Source organism: Hippopotamus amphibius, chromosome 12, assembly GCF_030028045.1.
Source record: "Hippopotamus amphibius kiboko isolate mHipAmp2 chromosome 12, mHipAmp2.hap2, whole genome shotgun sequence".
Classification (NCBI taxonomy): domain Eukaryota; kingdom Metazoa; phylum Chordata; class Mammalia; order Artiodactyla; family Hippopotamidae; genus Hippopotamus; species Hippopotamus amphibius.
In genome coordinates this window covers 96,374,885-96,391,412 of record NC_080197.1, presented here as the reverse complement: position 1 = coordinate 96,391,412, position 16,528 = coordinate 96,374,885, and the positions used below count along the sequence as shown (strand labels likewise).

The 16,528-nt window shown below is 33.8% G+C and overlaps 1 protein-coding gene across 2 annotated transcripts in view; it reads right to left on the bottom strand.

Moving 5' to 3' along the window:
- Positions 1 to 16,528, bottom strand: part of SLC2A13 (solute carrier family 2 member 13) — a 409,059-nt gene that overhangs the window by 183,071 nt on the left and 209,460 nt on the right. The window lies entirely within an intron of this gene.

Below are 16,528 nucleotides of genomic sequence, written 5' to 3'. Positions count from 1 at the left end.
TGCAGAGGAAGGAACAATCCCAAACTCATTTTATGAAGCCACTATCACCCTGATACCAAAACCAGACAAAGATACTACAAAAAAAGAAAACTACAGAATAATATCACTGATGAATTTAGATGCAAAAATCCTCAACAAAATACTAGCCAACAGAATCCAACAACACATGAAAAGGATCATCCACCATGATCAAGTGGGGTTTATCCCTGCAATGCAAGGATTCTTCAATATATGCAAATCAATCAATGTGATACACCACATTAACAAACTGAAGGATAAAAACCACATGATCATCTCAATAGATGCAGAAAAAGCTTTTGACAAAATTCAACACCCATTTATGATAAAAACTCTCCAGAAGGTGGGCAGAGAGGGAACCTACCTCAACATAATAAAGGCCATATATGACAAACCCACAGCAAACATCATTCTCAAATGGTGAAAAATTGGAAGCATTCCCTTGAAGATCAGGAACAAGACAAGGATGTCCACTCTCGCCACTACTATTCAACATAGTTTTGGATGCCCTTGCCACAGCAATCAGAGAAGAAAAAGAAATAAAAGGAATTCAAATTGGAAAAGAAGAAGTAAAACTACCACTGTTTGCAGATGACATGATACCATACATAGAAAATCCTAAAGATGCCACCAGAAAACTACTCGAGCTAATCAATGAATTTGGTAAAGTTGCAGGATACAAAATGAACACATAGAAATCTCTTGCATTTCTATACACTAACAATGAAAGATCAGAAAGAGAAATTAAGGAAACAATCCCATTCACCATTGCAACAAAAAGAATAAAATACCTAGGAATAAACCTAACCAAGGAGGTAAAAGACCTGTACTCAGAAAACTATAAGACACTCATGAAAGAAATCAAACAAGACACAAACAGATGGAGGGACATACCATGTTCTTGGATTGGAAGAAGCAACATTGTGAAAATGACTATACTACCCAAAGCAATTTACAGATTCAATGCAATCCCCATCAAATTACCAATGGCATTTTTCACAGAACCAGAACAAGAAATTTTACGATTTGTATGGAAACGCAAAAGACCCCGAATAGCCAAAGCAATCTTCAGAAGGAAAGACAGAGTTGGGGGAATCAGGCTTCCTGACTTCAGGCTATACTATAAGGCTACAGTGATCAGGACAGTATGGTACTGGCACAAAAACAGAAATATAGATCAATGGAACAGGATAGAAAGCCCAGAGATAAACTACGGTCAACTAATCTATGAAAGGAGGCAAGGATATACAATGGAGAAACGCAGCCTCTTCAATAAGTGGTGCTGGCAAAACTGGAAAGCTACATGTAAAAGAATGAAATTAGAACACTTCCTAACACCATACACAAAAATAAACTCAAAATGGATAAAAGACCTAAATGTAAGGCCAGACACTATAAAACTCCTGGAGGAAAACATAGGAAGAACACTCTTTGATGTAAATAACAGCAAGATCTTTTTTAATCCACCCCCTAGAATAATGGAAATAAAAACAAAAATAAATAAGTGGGACCTAATGAAACTTCAAAGCTTCTGCACAGCAAAGGAAACTATAAGCAAGATGAGAAGACAACCCTCAGAATGGGAAAAATATTTCCAAATGAATCAACATACAAAGGATTAATCTCCAAAATATATAAACAGTTCATCCAGCTCAATATCAAAAAAATAAACAACCCAGTCAAAAAATGGGCAGAAGACCTAAATAGGCATTTCTCCAAAGAAGACATATGGATGGCCAAGAGGGACATGAAAAGCTGCTCAACATCACTAATGATTAGAGAAATGCAAGTCAAAACTACAATGAGGTATCACCTCACACCGGTCAGAATGGGCATCATCAGAAAATCTACAAACAGTAAATGCTGGAGAGGGTATGGAGAAAAAGGAACCCTCTTGCATTGCTGGTGGGAATGTAAATTGATACAGCCACTATGGAAAACAGTATGGAGGTTCCTTACAAAACTAAAAATAGAGTTGCCATATGACCCAGCAATCCCACTACTGGACATATACCCAGAGAACATCATAATTCAAAAAGACACATGCACTCCAATGTTCACTGCAGCACTATTTACAATAGCTAGGACATGGAAGCAACCTAAATGTCCATCAACAGATGAATGGATAAAGAAGATGTGGTACATACATACAATGGAATATTACTCAGCTGTAAAAAGTAATGAAACTGGGACATTTCTAGAGACATGGATGGACCTAGAGACTGTCATACAGAGTGAAGTGAGTCAGAAAGAGAAAAACAAATATTGTATATTAACACATATATGTGGTCTATAGAAAAATGGTACATATCAACCAGTGTGCAAGGCAGAAATAGAGACACAGATGTAGAGAACAAACATACGGACACCAAAGGGGAAAGTGGGGAGGGTTGGGGGGGGAACGAATTGGGAGACTGGGATACCAAATTGTACACTCTAAATATATGCAGTTTATTGTAAAAAATAAGCAAATAAAAAGTTAAAAAAAAAAAAAGGTATGAAGAATGGAATTACATTTTGCTAAGAAAGTTTTATACATGGTCATGGTTAAGTAAATTTAGATTGATGTTATTAACTAAATAGATTTTGTTAAGTAAGCTAATACAAGACTGGAATTTGATCTCTCTCTCTGTTAGAAGTGCACTTTTTTGGTAACAGATTGTATGAGTTTCTGCGCCCTTAGGTGATCCATATTTGTTTTATTTTAATCGTTTTGTGACTTTGGTTAAATGAATAAGTATTGTTTCACAGTGACTTATGATCCTGTTGTGTTTTAAAACCTTCTTGATATTTTTCAATTCTAGATACGGGAAGAAACAACAAGGGAAACTACCTCCTGGGTCATAATAGACAGAGGATCCAGAGAATCTGTATTGATAGGGCTTAACCTGAAAATTAGCACCTGGAGTGGCATACCAAGAATTTTTGCCTGATCTGGGATGAGCCTCCCAGCACCATGGGACAAAATTTGATCATGAAATGTCTCTCAAATATTGGTCAAATTCCTGACCAAGAGGAGAGGATCTAAGAAATGGAATATTTTCTGCCATGTCAGCCATCAGACTGCAGCCATGCCCCATGGTGAGCCCTGAGCAAACTCAGGATATGAAAATACAGGCTACAGGCTCAGATAGCTGAAATGCACATCAAAGGAATGACTTCAGTGACCCAGACTCTTGCATCTTCCCATACATAGAAGAATGCTGAATCCCTTAACTTGAGATGCTGCCTCCCGGGCTTAAAGTCCTCAAAATTCCCACCAAATAAAACATAGCTCTCAACTTTTTAGGTTGTGAATATTTTTTAATTCTACAGGTGTAAAGTAGACACTTTCCAAAGGGTAACAAAAGAAGCAACATGTGCAACACAGGCACCAATGGCAGACATTCCCAGAAAGATCCATCTGACAAGACACAACAAGAAGCAGTTAGAAAGACTGTTTCCCCTTTTCCCACAAGATTGTGGAATGGACATTGACAGTGGGGAAATGTAGCAGGGAAGAGAAAATTCTGCCTCCATGTGGTTCTGTTTCTTTTACTCTAACCTTTGCCTTTCATTGCTTTTGTTATTATAATTGCTGTCTCTAGCTGTAAGCATACATAATGGCTTGCCACCGGGAACCCTGCCCCCCTGCCTGACTATTAAACTAAAAGGCCTTTGTTCAGCTCACAGAGAGACATTCTGAACCTGCCCACCTGTGAATGGCTGCAGAAAAGAAGAAATTAACACATCCTCTCCCTGATGTGGGCCAAGTGAGGAGATTTTGCAAGACAAATGGCCTTTTTACTTTACTTCCTCACTTCCTCTCCCTCTCTGTTCTATAAAAGACTGGCATCCAGAGCTGGATAAGATGGTTTTTTGGTACACTAGTCCACCATCTTCTCAGTCTACCAGCTTTCCGAATAGTCACTATTCCATGCCTCAACACTTCACCTCCCAATTTATTGCCCTGTTGTGAGGTGAGCAGAGCAAGGGTGGACTCGGTAACATATACATATATATACATATAATATATACAGTTTTTTAACCTTTCTTTTCTGTAAGTAACTGGAATCAGTCATGTCCTACATGCACATATGGTATAATATCTAACAAGAGGCTGTGAATTTCTACATATTAATTATCTCCCAGGAAATCTAGCATATTGTTCTAAACAATGTAGGTTCTTAAGCAATTCCTCTGACTAGTTAATGGCTTATACTATGAAAAGAGGCAAGTTAGGATAAGGTTAGCTAGTGGTAGAGAGAAGTGTACCAGAGGTATCATTGCATTTCTTCTTAACCTCTATACTGCTGAGAACTGGGGTGTAAACCTAAAAATTGGACACAACACTACAGCATAATATATCCTGGCTTCTTCCTTCATTTAACAAAGCACTGTGGTCAACAATCATTTAGGAATACAGTATAGCTGAGTAATTAAGAGCTCTGTGGTGAAGTTCAGGCTCTGAATCCCAGCTACACTGATCACTGCTCTAAGGCCTCAGGCAAAACATGTCATTGAGCCCCAGGTTCCTTATTTGAAAAATCAGCATAGTAATCAAACCAACCATACAAAGGTATTGTGAGGTTTAAAGAAAATCATCTGTCCAAAGCTTTCTCTCACACAAACACAACTGAATAGACCTTAGCTATCATTAGAATGCCTACTAAATGCCAGGTACTACACCAAAAGCTAGGGATAGATAATTAAAGGAAACCTGGTTCCTGCCCTCATCAGCTAGTGTAAATAATAAGTAGGCCTAAACAATATTGGCACTAAGCACTTTAATGATTTGTACAAAATTTTTTGCAGAGTAGTTCAAATACAGAAAACCACAAACCTGAGAGAATTAACGGTGATACTGAAATGTAAAAAAAAAAAAAAAATGAAAACACAACTGACCGATTTTGGCTTTATGTACAGGATATCTAAATAGGATATTCAGCACTGGGATTGAAATGGAGCAGGACCCTGTGGGGTCCTCTCCAGTACAAATACTTTCCTCGTCCCCTACTTCTTGTTTGTAGGAAATAGGCTTCATTCAGCCTCCTTGACCTCCCCTGAGTTCTAAAGTGCAGATTCCAACAGCTGCTAATCAGGGAAGGGAGAGAATGCAAAGACATGGGAGGAGCAGTCAAAAAACAATAGTGCAGCCTTGGGGCAGGGTCCTGGTTCCTCCTGAAGGAATATACTTAACAATACCTTTGAGTTCTTCTGCAGGAATTAAGGCCCCCACCCAGGAGGAGGATGGTAACTGCAGGCTGAGCACAACATTCCTAAAACCCTGCCCTGTTACCTCATCACAATGAATCAGAAGAAAGTCACAGACCCTGTAGCTGTCACTCCAAATTTTACCTATAAAAACTTCTCCCTGAAAACCACTGGGGGTTCAGGGTTTTGGGGGCACAAGCCACCTAACTTCTTACATGGCCCTATAATAAACCTTTCTCTGTTCCAGACTCCAAAGTTTTGGTTTGTTTGGCCTCACTGTGCATCAGGCACATGAACTTGTGTTTGGTAACAAGATTGCCTATGTAAGAGCTGCAAAAGGGGTAATTTTCAAGTGTAAGAACTGAGTTGTGTGCACATTTTCTGGTGTTTGCCTTGGAGGATTAGCTTGTTTTCAGGTGCATGAATTTCCCTCTTTCTGTTCTTGGAAAATGATGATCTTCAGTAATTAATAACATCTTGGAGAGTCTTTCTGAAGTGGGAAGTTCCTCTTAGTTCAAGGAAGCCACTGACAAAGAAAGGGAGCTCTTTCCTGCCCTGCCGTCACATTTCCCCCCATTTCAGTGTTTAAGTATGCAGGCATGTATCCCAGCCATCCTTGCACAGAAAAGTCATGGGTGCTTCTAGCACCTCTAGTTGCTTATATTGAGCAAACTGTTTTCAAGTGATACATATTACTGCTTATGAGTCCATGTTTGATGACCAACAAAACATTCTACAAAGGGTATCAGTGCAGGGCATAAGTATTACCATATTTTTGCATTCTATTTTAATTTGACAATTCACAATTCTGACTTGGCCACAAGGCAGCATCTGAAGTAACCCTGACTGAGTATACTGGATATGATACTAATCCTTGTATGTGTGTCTTAAACATTCTAGCTAAGGCAAAAGTAAAATTAATTTAAAGTTAAATTACTACATCATAATTGGAATGCATTTGATGTCCCAATAGACTAATTCAAATAACAGGTAAAGAAATATTGAAATCAACTTTTCAATAAGGTAAAGCCACTTAATCTAAATATAACAATAAATATTATTTAACTCTATCATATTATTTGTAAATATATTTATACTTTATTTTAATTACAAATAAATGAATAAATAGACAGAGGTTGAGGGAAAGAGGAAATGGGGAATTTATTGCTTAATGGGTATATATTTTCTGTTTGGGGTGATGAAAAGTTCTGGGAGTAAATAGTGATGATGGCTGTAAAACGTGAATGTAATTAATGTCACTGAATTGTACATTTAAAAATGGTAAAAATGGCAAATTTTGTTAGATATATTTTACCACAATAAAATATACTAAAAAAAAGCAAAAATGGAAAAACTACAAAAAAAAGCTTCATAAATCTTAGCACCTCAATACCTGTCCCATCTCCCTCAAAGCACATTTTACCTTTTTCTGAGGTAAATTAGCATAATCACAATCTTTTTTATAAAAACATAAGACATGTAAAGTATACAAACATGGGATAAAATTTAAAACCAAAAATATGCTATTATTTTCATTTTCATTTCTCTACTAAAGCTATTTTAATTCTATTTTCCTGAAAGCTTTTATACTTAAAGCTCCAAAATTACTTGTATTGAATATAGGTTATTAAGGTGAATAACAAAAACAAAAGAGTGAAAAAGTGTAACATTAAAATGCCTTTCGTTTCTCTTCAGAATACATTAATAATGTAAACTCTTAAACAAATATAATTGATGTTTACAAAAAATATCCTACAGTTTTTGACTTCCAGAAAACCTAAAGCAATCTTGGAAACAAAATGTTTAAACTTGTTAAAATGAAGACTTTACCATATACTCAAGCATAAGAGATATCCAGGTTTTTATTTTGATGTCAGAAAGTTATATGGGAAGCTGAATTAGTCATTTAGCAAGTTGAAAGGCCTTCACCTTTTTCTGACTCCACAGACATACTAATTATGAAGAACAAGTTTTTTTGTTCATCTATGTTAATACACTGCAGAGAATCTGCCAAGGACTGTTCTTTTAAAAACATTCTTCAACATTTATTAATATCACCATGCATATTAGGGAATATGATATATAAAATATCACATGAATGAAAAGGTCAGCTTTCATATATATACAGATATATTATTAGCATTTGTAATATCAACCTGAAACAAGTCAGAAAGTAATAAGGTGAGTTGAATGAGTATATTTTACTTTGACCTTTCAACTTCTGTTATTTATCTTTTACCAATGAATGTCAATCTTTAAAAAAATAAAAAGTAGCCACAGTAATACATGTCAATGACTGCATTTACTTATACCAGCTGAGTATATACAATGACAGTACATTAATACTTTTTATTTATATATTTTTAAAAATTAAACAAGAGAATTATTTTTGAAATAAGGGTAAAGAAATATTCAAAAGCCTACAAGTTATGGTTCAGAAATTTTATACTTTTCATGGCTTAATTACTTTTAGACAAATTATTTTGGTTTTTACTATTAAAAAAGTCACACAAGCATCTAATAATACTAGTTCCCTATATCATTTCTCATTTCTGAGATCACTGCTACTTTACTTTCAGTTGTTATTTACTTTTACATCTGTCTGTATGTTGATGTTTTTTCATAAAAAGTTTTTAGCAATTCCTATCAATTATTCCCTCAACCATAGACATTTAGCATCCTGTTACTATTCCTACTACCACCCACACAAACACCTTGCTCATATTTCTATCTCCCCAATACTGTTACAATATTCCCTCCTTATCCATGGGGAATATGTTCCAAGACCCCCACTGGATGCCTGAAACCACGGATAGTGCCAAACCCTTCATATACTACATTTTTTTCTATACAAACATACCTATGTTAAAGTTTAATTTATAAATTAGTCACAGTAAGAAATTAACAACAATAACAATAAAATAGAACAATAATAACAATATACTGTAATAAAAGCTATGTGAATGTGGTCTCTTTCTCTCAAAATATCTCACTGTACAAATTTAATGCCTTTTCCTCTTAACTAAGCACTCATCAAGCATTGAGTCCACAACTTCTGCAGTTTAAGGTGTGAAAGGAAAACTAGCATAAATTTCTTTTTCTCTACTTACAATTTTATAAATAGAAGATTAATTCTTACTATAGATTTTAACAACCTCAGCAAATGATTTTTTTCTTCCCTTATTAAGTCAAGAACTTTCACCTTTCCACTTAAAGGAAGCAATTTATGACTATTCTTTGGTGTGTCCAAATTGCCAGCATTACCACTTTTGTGCTTTGGAGCCTTTATCAAGTAAAATAAGTGTTGCTTGAACACATGCACTGTGATACCTCAACAATCAGTAACACAATTGATTTTTATCTTCCTCAAGAATCACCCTCAGAAACCTTGTTACACTGCAATCAGGAGACTTCAACAGCTTCCTCTTAATAATGGAACAGCTAGACAGAAATAAGTAAGGAAACAGAGAACTTAACACAACTAGACCTAATAGATGCATACAAAACACAGTCTCCTTAAGTGCTCATAGAACGTTTTCCAGAACAGACTATGTGTTAGGCCATTAATTAAAGTCTCAATAGATTCAAAATTATCAATCATATAACGTATCTTCTCTGACCACAATGGGATGAAGTTAGAAATCAATAACAGAAGTGTAACTTGAAAATTCACAAATTTATGGAAATTAAACAACATAATCTTAAATGATCAATAGATCAAGAGAGAAATCACACTGGAAACTGGAAAATATATAAAGACTAATAAAAACAAAAACACAACATAACAAAACTTATGGGATGCAACAAAAGCAGTGTTAAGGGAAAAATTTATAGCTATAAGGCCTTACATTAAAAAATTAAGAGAGATCTCAAATCAATAACCTAACTTTACAATGTAAAGAACTAGAAAAAGAGGAACAAACTAAACCCAAAGCTAGCAGTAGGAAGGAAATTGAGATGAGAGCAGAGGTAAACAAAATAAAGAACAAAAAAATAATGCAGTCAAAAGCTCGTTCTTTGAAAAGATCAATAAATTTGACAAATCTTTTGCTAGATGGACTAAATAAAAAAGAGAAGACTCAAGTACTAAAATCAGAAATGAAAATGGGGACATTAGTACAGATAGTACAGAAATAAAAAGGATTATAAGAGAGTACTATGAACAATTATATCCAATAAATTGGATAATCTACATATAATGGACAAATTCCTAGAAACACAAAACTTACATAGACTAAATCATGAAGAAACAGAACATTTGAATAAACCTACAACTATTAAGGTGCTTGAATAAGTAGTCAAAAATCTTCCAACAAAGAAAAGCCCTGGACTAGATGGCTTCGTTGGAGAATTCTACCAAAAATTTAAAGAACTGGGACTTTCCTGGTGGTCCAGTGGTAAAGAATCCATCCTGCAAAGCAGGGGATGCAGATTTGATCCCTGGTCTGGGAACTGAGATCCCACATGCCACAGAGCAACTAAACCCCATGCACCACAACTACTGAGCCCACACGCCTCAACTAGAGAGCCTGCATGCTGCAAACTACAGAGCCTGTGAGTTTTGGAGCCCATGTGCTACAACTAGAGAAGAAAAAACCTGCACAACACAACTAGAGAGAAGCCCACGCACCACAGAAAAGAGCTTGAGCACTGCTGAAAGATCACCTATGCAGCAACAAAGATCCTGCATGCCATAACTAAGACCCGATGCAGCCAAAAAATAAATAAATTGATTAAAAAAAAGATTTAAAGAATATCAATCCTTTCCAAACTTTTCCAGAAGATTGAAGAGGAAGGAACACTTTCTAACTCATTCTATGATGTCAGCATTACCCAGATACCAAAGCCAGACTGACACTATAAAATTAAAGACCAACATTCTTTATGAACAAACTAGCAAATTGAATTTAGCAGCATATGAAAAGGATTACACATCATGAACAAGTGGAATTTATTATGGGAATGTAAGGATGGTTCAAAATATGTAAATCAATCAATGCAATACGTTGTATCAACAAAATAAAAGGAAAAAACTACATGACTACATCTTAATTGATGCAAAGAAAGCATGTAACAAAATTCAACACCCTTTTGTGATAAAAAGAGTCAATAAATCAGGAATAGAAGAAAACTATCTCAACATAATAAAAGCAACATAAGAAAAATCCACAGTAAACATCAAACTCAATGGCGAAAGACTGAAAGCTATTCCTCCAAGATCAGGAACAAGACAAGGATGCTCATTTTCCACTTCAAGTCAGCATAGTACTAGAAGTTCTACCCAAAGCAATTAGGTAAGAAAAATAAATGAAAGCCATCCAAGTTGGAAAAGGAGAAGTAAAATGGTATCTGTTAGCAGGTGATGTGATCTTTTATGCCAAAACCCCTAAAGTTTCCATTAAAATTCTGCCAGAAGTAATAAACAAATTCAGCAAAGTAGCAGGATATAAAGCCAATACACAAAAATTAGTTGCATTTCTATACAGTGACAATGAACAATCTGAAAAGGAAATTAAGAAAATAATTCCATGTACAACAGCATCAAAAAGAATAAAATACTTAGAAATTAACTTAAGCATGGAGGTGAAAGACTTGTACAATGAAAACTACAATTTTTTCTAAAAGAAATTAAGGAAAACATAAATACATGGAAACATCCCATGTTCATGGATTGGAAGGCTTAATATTGCTAAGATGTCACTACTAACCAAGGTGATCTACAGATTCAATGCAATTCCTAAAAAGATTCAGTGATGCTTTTTTCAGCAATAGAAAGTTCATATGGAATCTGTCAGTCTTTTCAACAAATGGTGCTGAAAAAACTGGATATTTAAATGCAAAAGAATGGAATTGATCATTACCTAACACCACATTCAAAAATTAACTCAATATAGATCAAAGGCCTAAATGTTATAAAACTCTTAGAAGAACACAAAGGACAAAGCTTTATGACATTGGATTTGAAATGATTTCTTGGATATAACACCAGTGGCACAGGCAAAATAACAACAACAAAGACAAATTGGACTTCTTAAAAATTGAAAAAATTTTGTGTATCAAAAGACAATATCAACAGAGTAAAAAAGTAGCCCACAGAATGGGAGAAAATTTTGCAAATCATATATCTCATAAGAGATTAATATCCACAATTTACAGAATACTCTTAAAACTAAACAACAAAAAACATATTGTTGAGTCCATAAATCTGTAAATTTGTATCTCCTAACAAATTTCAGAGGCTTTCTGCCAGTAATTTTTCAATTTTTTTTTCTGCTCCATTATCTCACTCCTCTCCATCTGGGACTCCATTTATCTTCTGAAATTGCCTCACATAATCTGAGGCTATCTTTATTAAAAACAAATTTTTTCTTTCTCTTCTTCAGATTTTTATTTTCTTCATTCTGATATTAAGGCCATCTAGTAAATATTTTACTTCTGGTACTTTATTTTTCAGCTGTAAAATTTGCATTTGGTTATTCTTCACAGTGTCTTGAGATTCCCTATCTTTTCATTTATTACAAACATATCATCTTACATCTCTTTGAGCATAGTTATAACAGATGCTTTAAAATTGTTATCTAATGACTCTAACATCTGGGTCATTCTGGGGTTGCCTATGAAACAGTAATTAATGAAAACAAAACCAAAACAACTGTTACTTTAGAAAAGCTGCATTTTAATTAATTCTTATCATGGAAGATTCAATGATTTAATAAAATAAAATAAAATGCATATTTCTTTCCCTCATAAGATGCTTCAGTTTTATTACACAAAAAGATGGATGATAAAATAAACTGAATGTGAAAAAACCAAACTTAAAGCCAAATCAACTGCTAGCATGTTTAAGTGACTTATCAATATTTACCAATTTTTCATAGCAGTAAAGAGTTTAATAAAAAAAAAATTTTCCTATTTTTAAGTTAACCATATTAATTTCTTTAGTGACTCTCATGTAGTTGTTTGGATATCCTATGTAGTCCCTCATGAAAGGGATAGATTCCAAAATAAAAATGAAGCCTATTACTTCTTCTGGACATGGATTTGATGAACTTCTTTATTTGATTGATTAAGTATTTATAATACTGAAGCAAAGATTGTTTGGAATTTATTGAAAAAATTCAAATAATGTTCAGAACAGCAAAGCAGAAAGAAAATGTCCCTCAAAACGCAATAAATTCATCTTCAATCATTAAAATATGTGAATAATAGTAATCCTTTTAATTTAAGTAATTCTTTCCACTCAAAGACAAGGAATATTTTATTAAATAGTGACTGATAACTATTTTGAGGAGGTGAATAATATTCCTTTAGTCAGTTTTTAAGAATATCCTAAATGTAAATCTCAGGTTTAGAGGCTTGGGAAGTTTCAAAGACATGTTACAATGAGTGCTCTCAGGAGATATTATAGAATATTTTCTTATGAGGAATTTCAAAAATTCAAACATATTTATACGGCTCTGACATTTATAAAAGTGGGAGCAGAGAGACGAATTACATGGTCAGCATTCTATAATAAATGAGACATGTAACATTGTTTTGTAAACTGCTCTTTAGTATTTTGACATACCTTTCCCTGGTATTTTAAGAGCCATATCATCGTTTCAATAGATAATAAATCTTTACAATATTATAAACTGTATATACTTCTAACTTTAAATGTGAAGAATTTTTAAAGGTTTCATTTATAGAGAAAAATCTCTCCCTGATGCTATTCGATTGAGAAAAGCTGCTCAGTTGATGGAGCAATCCATCAAGGTGTCAGTACATAATTAATAGTACCTTTAGAACCAAAGCATTTAGTTTGTTCACATAAAAATGAAACAGTAATAGATTGTGCACTAAGCATTTTAAAGAGATAAGATTACTGTCAGCCAAAAATCTATAGTTCATGTATCAAAATCAAATGGCCTAGTGCTTCTGAGTGCAGAAATAATGTTTCTCGCTCATTCTCCTTATGAAATGCTCCATTACATTTTGTGCATTTTATAGAATTTTTAAAAATCTTGAACTTCACAAGTTTACTTTTACCTTTGATCCCTGATACCAAAATACTTGTAGAGTTTAATATTTTCTTCTAGGCATAGAATAATGATCAATGTACAGAGTAAACTAATTGAAAATTGGTGAGTCATATGAATTAAAACATTTCCTGGAAAGAGTATAAACATATTAATCAAAGCATATCTTTGCCTTTGTCTCCCCCAAACATCATTTAAAATATAATGCCTTAAATATGTAACAAGTTAGTTCAGGATTTCATGATCTATTAAAGTTAATAAATGCTTTATACTTCAAAGAAGCATATTCATTATATGTGACCCACATCTAATTAGAATGTATCTGTTCTAAAAGAATAAAACACTAAACAAGAGAAGAATATTGCATTTGCTATTGCTACCCTCAAAGCTGCTTTTCAAAATCAATATGCAATGCTATAGAAATTTGGCTAAATTTTGTTTCATATTCAAAAATTTTGTTTTAAGGGACATTCAGAAAAGCTAAAGGATATGCTTTGCTGACTCTGATGAATTTATTAAGCTTCAGTATGTTCAAAGCGCTATGCAGATATACAAAACATGACTGTTTTATTTCAACATTTTTTGAGCTCCTATGGAAGTGTGGAATACAACAGTACATACCCCTGAAGTCCCTGAAATAAGTAATTAAATAAACTTCAAGTTAATTAGACACACAAACATTAAAGCATAAGTTAAAACATGTAATTGTAAGCTTAGTATCAAATGCATATTTTGTTGAAAAATGAATTAAATTTCCAGTAACAAGAGACTGGTATATACTTAAGAATTTGTTACTTACATTACTTCATTTTGATTCTTTCCTATAGCAACATTATTTCTAAAAGGGAAAAATGTTTTAACATAATAACATCTATTCTAAAGATCAAATAATGACAGATATTTTACACATCAGAAAAAAATTTAATTTCAAAGAACACTAAGTGTTGATATGCTTTTGCCCCGTTTTTGCTTACTAATTCGAATAAATAATCTCACTCAAACAATCTATAAAGTAAATCCATGCTATTTCTTTCTTTTTTAAACTGAAGTATAGTTGATTTACAATGCATGCTATTCCTAATATGTAAATTTACTGATTTAATTTGAGATCCTGCCAATCCTTCGTTCAGGCTCTGTTTGCACTTTCTGTGGGACCAAGAGTGCTTCTTCTAATAAATGAGCAATATATAAAATAAAGCCAAAATGCTAGATTCTCTACTATACAGATGATGAGAGTTAATATTTTTAAATCTTAAAAATTTTGAAGATATTAAGTACAAAACTAATTTTTAGAGTGAAATAGTTACTTTATTTTTCTTTTGTATAATTTTCCTTTTTGAATTGAAGTATAGTTGATTTACAATATTGTGTTAGTTTCAGGTGTATAGCACAGCAATTCAGTTATATATATGTACATATTCTTCAAATTCTCTTCCCTTATAGGTTGTTACAAAATATTGAGTGTAGTTCACTGTGCTATACATTAGGTCCTTTTAGGTTATCTATATTACATATAGTAGTGTGTATATGTTAATCCTAACCTCCTAATTTATCCTTCCTCCTACCCTCCACCCCCCTTTGGTAATCATAAATTTGTTTTCTATGTTGGTGAGTCTCTTTGTGCTTTATAAATAAGTTCATTTGCATCTTTTTTTTTTTTTTTAGATTTCATATATAAGCAATATTGTATGATATGAATCTTTCTCAGTCTGGCTTAGTATGATAATCTCTAGGCCCATCCATGTTGCTGCAAATGGCATTATTTCCTTCTATTTTATGGCTAAATAATATTCCACTGTATATATGTACCACATCTTCCTTATCCATTCATCTACCAATGTACATTTAGGTTACTTCCATGTCTCAGCTATTATACATAGTGATGTAGTGAACACTGGGGTGCACGTATGTTTTTGAATTATGGTTTTCTCCAGATATATGCCCAGGAGTGGGGCTGCAGGATTATATGGTGGCTCTAATTTTAGCTTTTTAAGGAACCCCATACTATTCCCAATAGTGGCTGTACCAATTTACAATCTCACCAACAGTGTAGGAGGGTTCCTTTCTCTCTACACCCTCTCCAGCATTTATTATTTGTAAGCTTTTTGACGACGGCCGCTCTGACCAGTGTGAGGTCATACCTCATTGCAGTTTGGTTTGCATTTCTAATAATTAGCAACATTGAGCATCTTTTATGTGCCTTGTGGCCATCTGCATGTCTTCTCTGGAGAAATATCTATTTAGGTCTTCTGCCTGTTTTTTGACTGGGTTGTTTTTTTGATTTGAGCTGTATGAGCTGTTTGCATATTTTGGAGATTAATCCCTTGTTGGTTGCATCGTTTGCAAATATTTTGTCCTATTCTTTAGGTTGTCTTGTTGTTTTGTTTATGGTTTCCATTGCTGTACAGCAAAAGCTTTTAAGTTTAATTAGGTCTGATTTGTTTATTTATTTTATTTCCATTACTCTAGGAGACAGATCCAAAAAGATATTGCTGTGATTTATGTGAAAGTGTCCTGCCTATGTTTTCTTCTAGGAGTTTGATAGTATCCAGTCTTACATTTAGGTCTTTAATCCACCTTGAGTTTATTTTTGTGTACAGTGTTAGAGAATATTCTAATTTCATTCTTTCACATGCAGCTGTCCAGTTTTCCCAGCACCACTTATTGAAGAGACTGTCTTTTCTCCAATGCATATTCTTGCCTCCTTTGTCATAGATTAGTTGAAATCTGGAACATGACAAGATGTCCACTCTTGTCACATTTATTCAACATAGTTTTGGGAGCCCTAGGCATGACAATCAGAGAAGAAAGAGAAAAAAGGGATCCAAAATGAAAAAAAAGAAGTAAAACTCTCACTATCTGCAGATGACATAATACTATACACAGAAAATCCTAAAGATGCTACCAGAAAGCTACTAGAGCTCATCAATAAATTCGGTAAAGTTGCAGGATACGAAATTAATATGCAGAAATTTGTTGCATTTCTATACACTAACAATCAAAGATCAGAAAGAGGAATTTAGGAAATAATCCCATTTGCCATTGCATCAAAAAAAAAAAATGCCAAGCAATAAACAAATGTAAGGAGGCAAAAGACCTATACTCTGAAAACTATAAAATGCTGATGAAAGAAATTAAAGCTGACACAAACAGATGGAAAGATATACCATGTTCTTGGATTGGAAGAACCAAGATTGTCAAAATGACCATATTACCCACGGCAATCTACAGATACAATGCAATTTCTATCAAACTACCAATGGCATTTTTCACAGAACCAGAATAAAAAAATTTTTAAT